Source organism: Coregonus clupeaformis, chromosome 31 (genome assembly GCF_020615455.1).
Source record: "Coregonus clupeaformis isolate EN_2021a chromosome 31, ASM2061545v1, whole genome shotgun sequence".
NCBI classification, from domain to species: domain Eukaryota; kingdom Metazoa; phylum Chordata; class Actinopteri; order Salmoniformes; family Salmonidae; genus Coregonus; species Coregonus clupeaformis.
In genome coordinates, this window is record NC_059222.1 from 36,058,314 (window position 1) to 36,065,199 (window position 6,886).

Here is a 6,886-nt window from a genome sequence, read left to right on the forward strand (position 1 = left end):
AATAATTATATCTGAGTGAGAGTGACTAACAAAATCAATGTGGGCCTCCTGGAGGTCAGGGCAGTCAAGGGGTCTCACTGATTTGTTTTATCTCATTTACTGAATTCTATACAATTTTAAAACATTAAAATGCTTTTTGGAGAAGAGTAAAAACAGGCAGAAATTACCCAAGCCATTATCACATTGGTTGCTGTAGCTTCATTCACCTCAGTCCATCTACAAACACATAGCCTATTAGCTGTACAATTAGCTGCTACACATTAACTCACATTAACTCAGCACCGGGATTAAAAACTATAAATTAATACGTACAGAGGGATATGTTAGCAGAAAAAGTATTTTATTAACAAAAAGTAAACATATGAGTTTGCTTTACAGAACAATTATTTTGTAGTTTCACAGCTAATTTCCTGCATTCTACACATTTTTACATGACTAATGCAATGTTAATATATTATTATTTAATATGATATCTGAGTGAAAGTGACTAACAAAATCAATTGGGGCCCCCTGGAGGTCAGGGCCTCTTGGCACGTGCCCTGCATGCCCGTTCAGTAATTCAGCCATTATGTCAACATGTTTAGACAGCTGGCTAGAGTAACTAAACTAATTTCCCAATCAAAACATTTTTAACTGACATGGGCTAATTGAGTGACTGTCAGTGAGTGACTTAAGAGGAGAATTGCTGATGAACAACTAAGTTTTTAAATGTCACCTTATGTTTACTGATATTCTCTCAACAGTAAGTTGAGACACCACTGAGTTGTTTAATTAGGAAAAATGACAGAAGTATGAGTATAGTTGACTCATGTTTCTCTCTCTGTGTCTCAGACACACAAACACAGACACAACCTCATTGGGATGACTTCACTGTCAGAAACACCTCTGATTGGCAGATCTGTACACCAGTGCTTTTGGCATCACCAGATGATCCAATAGAGAAGTATGGGTAGAGCGTCTCAGTGAATGTGTCTTTATAAGTGTAGATGAGTGTCATGTCTTTGGAGTCGTAGAAGGACACCTCCCCCTGGTCGTAGTCCAGCTGCACTCTGATCCTCTGGGGTATCCTCTTCAGGAGGAGGGTCTTTCCCATTCCATTACTATACTTACCATTCCACTGCAGTATAACCCAGATTCCATACTCTGGTGATGCATTCTGCTTCCCTTTCTTGTCAACTGACTCTTTAGCCACGCCCAGGTTCCAATCAGGATGGTCCCACACCTTCACCTCCCAGCTGTGTTTACCTGAGCTGAACCCCTTAGAACCCAGAATAGATGGGTACTTCATGCATCTCTCAGGGTTGTCAGGGAGCTGCTGCTTTGGGCCAGTCTTACTCACACTGGTCAGATCATCAGACAGAGAGAGCCAGGGGGATGCAGTGTTGGGGTCCAGAATCACAGGAGCTTCAGAACAAAGGCAGAGATATTCCACACATTATGCCATGTATTCTTTTTTCATATACACTAAGAATACTACTTAAAATAGCCTACTTAATTAAAATCTATATTACATTATTCTCAATCATGTCCTCTCCTATCCAGTACTCACTGTGTTTGACGATCCCCTGCATCTTCTCCCAGACTCTGAACTTCAGGTTCCCCAGGTGTTTGGCCACGTCTATCAGCGCCCCTGACACCAGTTGTGGATCCGGCATTGTGCACTGGGCTCTAGAATAACATTCAGGAGTCAGCACTTCTGTGGGGTTGGGTTCACAACCTCAGAGAAGCCAGAGATGAGAAGCAGATCACTTACCTTTCCTTCATGGTCTTGAAGTTCTGGAAAGTAGAGTATATTGTCATCAATATCATTGATTCATCTATCAATCTTTTAGTTAATGTATAATCTATGTCTGAGAGAGAGCAGTCCTTACCTGCAGGAATGAGATGTCTTCATCTTTCAGATCCTCCTCTATGGCTCTGATTGTGTCTAAAAGTGATGAAATCTCTCTGTTCATCTGCTCAATCTTCACCTTCATCTTCTGACTCTTCTGCTTCTCTTCCTCTTTCAGAGCAGCTATCCTGGCCTCCTCTTCCTCTCGTAGAAACTGGTGAAGTTTCTCAAACTCCTTCTTAATCTGCTTATCAGTGTGCTGGGCCTGGCTCTGGAGACAGTGAGAAGAATATCTCATTCTATAATTATTATCAGAATTAAATCCTACATGTATGATACAATTGAAACAATATATGCTGTACTAATGCAACTTAGCATGGTTTATACTAACCTTAATGTGCCCTGCTGTTTGATCACAGGTTTGTTTAACTTCATTAAAGACCTTCAGCTTCTCCTGTAAGGGCTTCAGGTCAGTCTGGAGTTCCTCCTGGAATGAGACAGAACCTCACTGAGGAGACAACCTCTGGACTCACTTCATAGGAGAGAGTTTGTCTGTACAACACATCTCTATCACTGCAGATACTTTTTATACTTGTTTTAAGATTCATTGACAGAGATACCTATGTTTTCACTCAGGATCTCTAAGACTATTTAGAATGTATCAGAAAATGAAATTCACAATCAGTCACACAATGTGCAGAAAATCTAATATTATATTATTATTATTATATTATTATTATTATTATTATTATATTATCTAAATTAGGCAGACTCATTAAGAAAACATTGATAAATCCATGTTTCATAGTTTTATTGAGTATTGATCTATTACATATTTTCTCTCAGAATCTTTCTCCTACCTTGTGATCCTGTACAGCCTCATCTACAGGGATGCAGTCATGAGCTTTATGTTTCTTTGAGACCTGACACACCAAACAGATGGGCTCTTTATCCTCCAGACAGAACAGCCTGAGTTTCTCACTGTGCAGACTGCAGAGCACCTTGGACCCTGTGGTTGGACATATCGGATCTGTCTGTCTCCTTTCCCGTAAGGAAAAGAGAGGTTTGAATGGGGATGATCATTAGAGGATCTTCTCCTGCAAACTGGACAATCCCGAGATTCCTTGTCTTTCCAGCATTCCTTTAGACAGGCTTGGCAGAAGCTGTGGCTGCATGATAATATGACAGGATCCTTGAAGATGTCAAGGTACACCGTACAGGATAAATTCTCCTCTGGGAGAGACGAACTAGAAGCCATTTTCTCACGCTGTGTCACTCGGTTTTGTCTAGAAGGGATACAGCTTTGTCAAAATTGACTTTTCATAGCAGGTTTAGGATAACTTACGCAGCAGGTTAGGAAAATTAACGTAGCAGGTTAGGATAATTAGGTTAAGGTAAGGAAAAGGGTTAGTGTTAGCTAAAATGCAAAACAATTATTACTTTTGATTTTAATTTGATAAAAGCTGTATCCCATCTAGAGATGGCATTGTCACTCCCTGTCCTGGAATGATATCTGAAAGTTACTTTCACTTCTAACAAGTTCAGTCTTAAAGAGGAAACTTCATTCAAAACAAGTCAAGCTGCATGTAAAGGTCACAGTTTTGATGATATTACCTTGTATTGGTTGGTTTAACACCCTGATATTTCAGAACAATCTAAATAAAATCCCAGTGTTCCGTTGTGTCAGACAGACATGAGTCCTGGAGAGTTGGTAAAGTTATAGCACTGAGATGCACTTTAGTCATCAGGTGACTCGGGGGTGGAGTTTACTGGAAACTTGGGCCAGATTTCAATAGTCTCTGGTCCTGTTTGAATACTTAACATATACCCCACCCTTGTGAATACATGCACCCATTTACAAACAGGGCCAATTACAGTGGATTTGCACACTGTGCACTTCTTCCCTGTATGTTTTATTCTCTCTGTAAAACATTATTATTGACCTGCACAGCACAGCTTTACCCATCACAAAATTACAAAAACTGTCTTTACATTTGTAGACCATGGCATTACATAGCAGGTCCTCTGTAGCTCAGCTGGTAGCGCACGGCGCTTGTAACGCCAGGGTAGTGGGTTCGATCCCCGGGACCACCCATACACAAAAATGTATGCACTCACTACTGTAAGTCACTCTGGATAAGAGCATCTGCTAAATTACTAAAATGTAACATGAACCATTTAAAATGACTTTCAAGTCTTCTTTTATTTAAAAACAGACACATTTAAACAGCACTACAATTTGAAATACTTTGTCCCTTGATGGCATAAAATATGAGCTCTCCACTAGTCAGTCAGTTTTTACAAACAATAACGCCTGACAAAACTTGTTGCAGCAAACTATCCCTTTAACATAAGAGGAATGTAGGGCTGGTTTCTCATTCGTTCATATCTGGGAGAACCAGTACAAACAAACACAAAGTCACAAGAATGACAGTTCTACTTCATCCATCAACAGAATAATGATCCTGTACAAAACCTTGCCTAGACCTATCTGCTGCCTTTGATAATGTGAACCATCAGATCCTCCTCTCCACCCTCTCCGAGTTGGGCATCTCCGGCGCGGCTCACTCTTGGATTGCGTCCTACCTGACAGGTCGCTCCTACCAGGTGGCGTGGTGAGAATCTGTCTCCGCACCACGTGCTCTCACCACTGGTGTCCCTCAGGGCTCAGTTCTAGGCCCTCTCCTATTCTCGCTATACACCAAGTCACTTGGCTCTGTCATATCCTCACATGGCCTCTCCTATCATTGCTACGCAGACGACACACAATAAATCTTCTCCTTTGCCCCTTCTGATAACCAGGTGGCGAATCGCATCTCTGCATGTCTGGCAGACATATCAGTGTGGATGACGGATCACCACCTCAAGCTGAACCTCGGCAAGACGGAGCTGCTCTTCCTCCCGGGGAAGGACTGCCCCGTTCCATGATCTTGCCATCACAGTTGACAACTCCATTGTGTCCTCCTCCCAGAGTGCAAAGAGCCTTGGCGTGACCCTGGACAACACCCTGTCGTTCTCCGCTTACATCAAGGCGGTGACCCGATCCTGTAGGTTCATGCTCTACAACATTCGCAGAGTATGACCCTGCCTTACACAGGAAGCGGCACAGGTCCTAATCCAGGCACTTGTCATCTCCCGTCTGGATTACTGCAACTCGCTGTTGGCTGGGCTCCCTGCCTGTGCCATTAAACCCCTACAACTCATCCAGAACGCCGCAGCCCGTCTGGTGTTCAACCTTCCCAATTTCTCTCACGTCACCCCGCTCCTCCGCACACTCCACTGGCTTCTAGTTGAAGCTTGCATCTGCTACAAGACCATGGTGCTTGCCTACGGAGCTGTGAGGGGAACGGCAACTCCGTACCTTCAGGCTCTGATCAGTCCCTACACCCAAACGAGGGCATTGCGTTCATCCACCTCTGGCCTGCTGGCCCCCCTACCTCTGCGGAAGCACAGTCCCGCTCAGCCCAGTCAAAACTGTTCGCTGCTCTGGCACCCCAATGGTGGAACAAGCTCCCTCATGACGCCAAAACAGCGGAGTCACTCACCACCTTCCGGAGACACTTGAAACCCCACCTCTTTAAGGAATACCTGGGATAGGATAAAGTAATCCTTCTACCCCCCCTTACCCCAACCCAAAGAAAAATAATAATAATAATAAAAATACATTAAAAAAATATATACATATATTGTAAAGTGGTTGTCCCACTGGCTATCATAAGGTGAATGCACCAATTTGTAAGTCGCTCTGGATAAGAATGTAAATGTAAATAGTATGCAGATAAAGTATATAGCACGCTAGTATGGACATATGGACACGAACAATGTAAAGGCCTGTGCCCCGCCCCAGTAGCTGTCTATCCCAATACTACACTAAAATCAGCCTTTTCAGTGCTTTCACACACACACACACACACACACACACACACACACACACACACACACACACACACACACACACACACACACACAGCTATTCTAGAAGCTGAGATAGAACAATCTATTTCCCCTCCGCTCCTCTCCTCCACTCCTCTGCTCCTCCTCCGTTCCTCTCCCCTCCACCTCCTCTCCTCTCCTCCACTCCTCTCGTCTCCTCTGCTCCTCTCCACTGATTTACAGATCAAAATCTTAAAAGCACATCCAAAAAGGGAGAAAACTCTCTCTCTTCATCCCTCCAAGCTCTCCTTCTTCTTACAAGATGTCTAGCAGATCTTCTAGCAGGCAGGACACACTTAAGGAGCAGATTTGATTAATTTGATTTAATAATTAGGGGAGAGAGGAGAATTGTCAAACAGCAGACAGAACCACAACTCATATAGGAAATAAAAGAAGCAAAATGGAAGTCTCAGGAACATTTGTCTAACTTTATTTTCTGTAGTAATTGTGTATTAATTTAGTAGTAACTAGAGCTCACCAAAGAGAGAACATAGAAGAGTGTTGTGAAGTTTTATTTTGAATCATTTTAAAATAACAGTATGTATACCTGGGGGTTGTGTATGGATAATGCATGGTTGAATGGGTCTAACCTAGAATGTCTACAGTTAAGAACAAACTGTGTCTGGAGAACCCATTCTAAATAAAACCCATTAGTTTGACGTGGTAACTATGTACAGTAGTGAACATTGGTATGTCCAGCACGGTCGCTGCTGTCCTGTTGTGCATTTACAGGACCTGAGAGAGAGAAACCTGCTATACTTACAATACACAATACAACACAGATGTCCTAAAGTAGGAACCACCCGTGGTCAGATGAAGCAGATGCTAAGCTACAGGTCTGTTTTGCTAGCACAGACTGGAATATGTTCCGGGATTCTTCCGATGGCATTGAGGAGTATACCACATCAGTCACTGGTTTCATCAATAAGTGCATTGATGACATCGTCACCACAGTGACTGTTCGTACATACTCCAACCAGAAGCCATGGATTACAGGCAACATCCACACTGAGCTAAAGGGTAGAGCTGCCGCTTTCAAGGAGCGGGACTCTAACCCGGAAGCTTATAAGAAATCCAGCTATAACCTCTGTCAAACAGGCAAAGCGGCAATACAGGAGTAAG

General features: G+C 42.9%; 1 pseudogene; it reads right to left on the bottom strand.

The window, feature by feature from the left end:
• Positions 1 to 319: 319 nt before the first annotated feature.
• On the bottom strand, positions 320 to 3,536 carry LOC121547926 (annotated as a pseudogene).
• Positions 3,537 to 6,886: the final 3,350 nt, after the last annotated feature.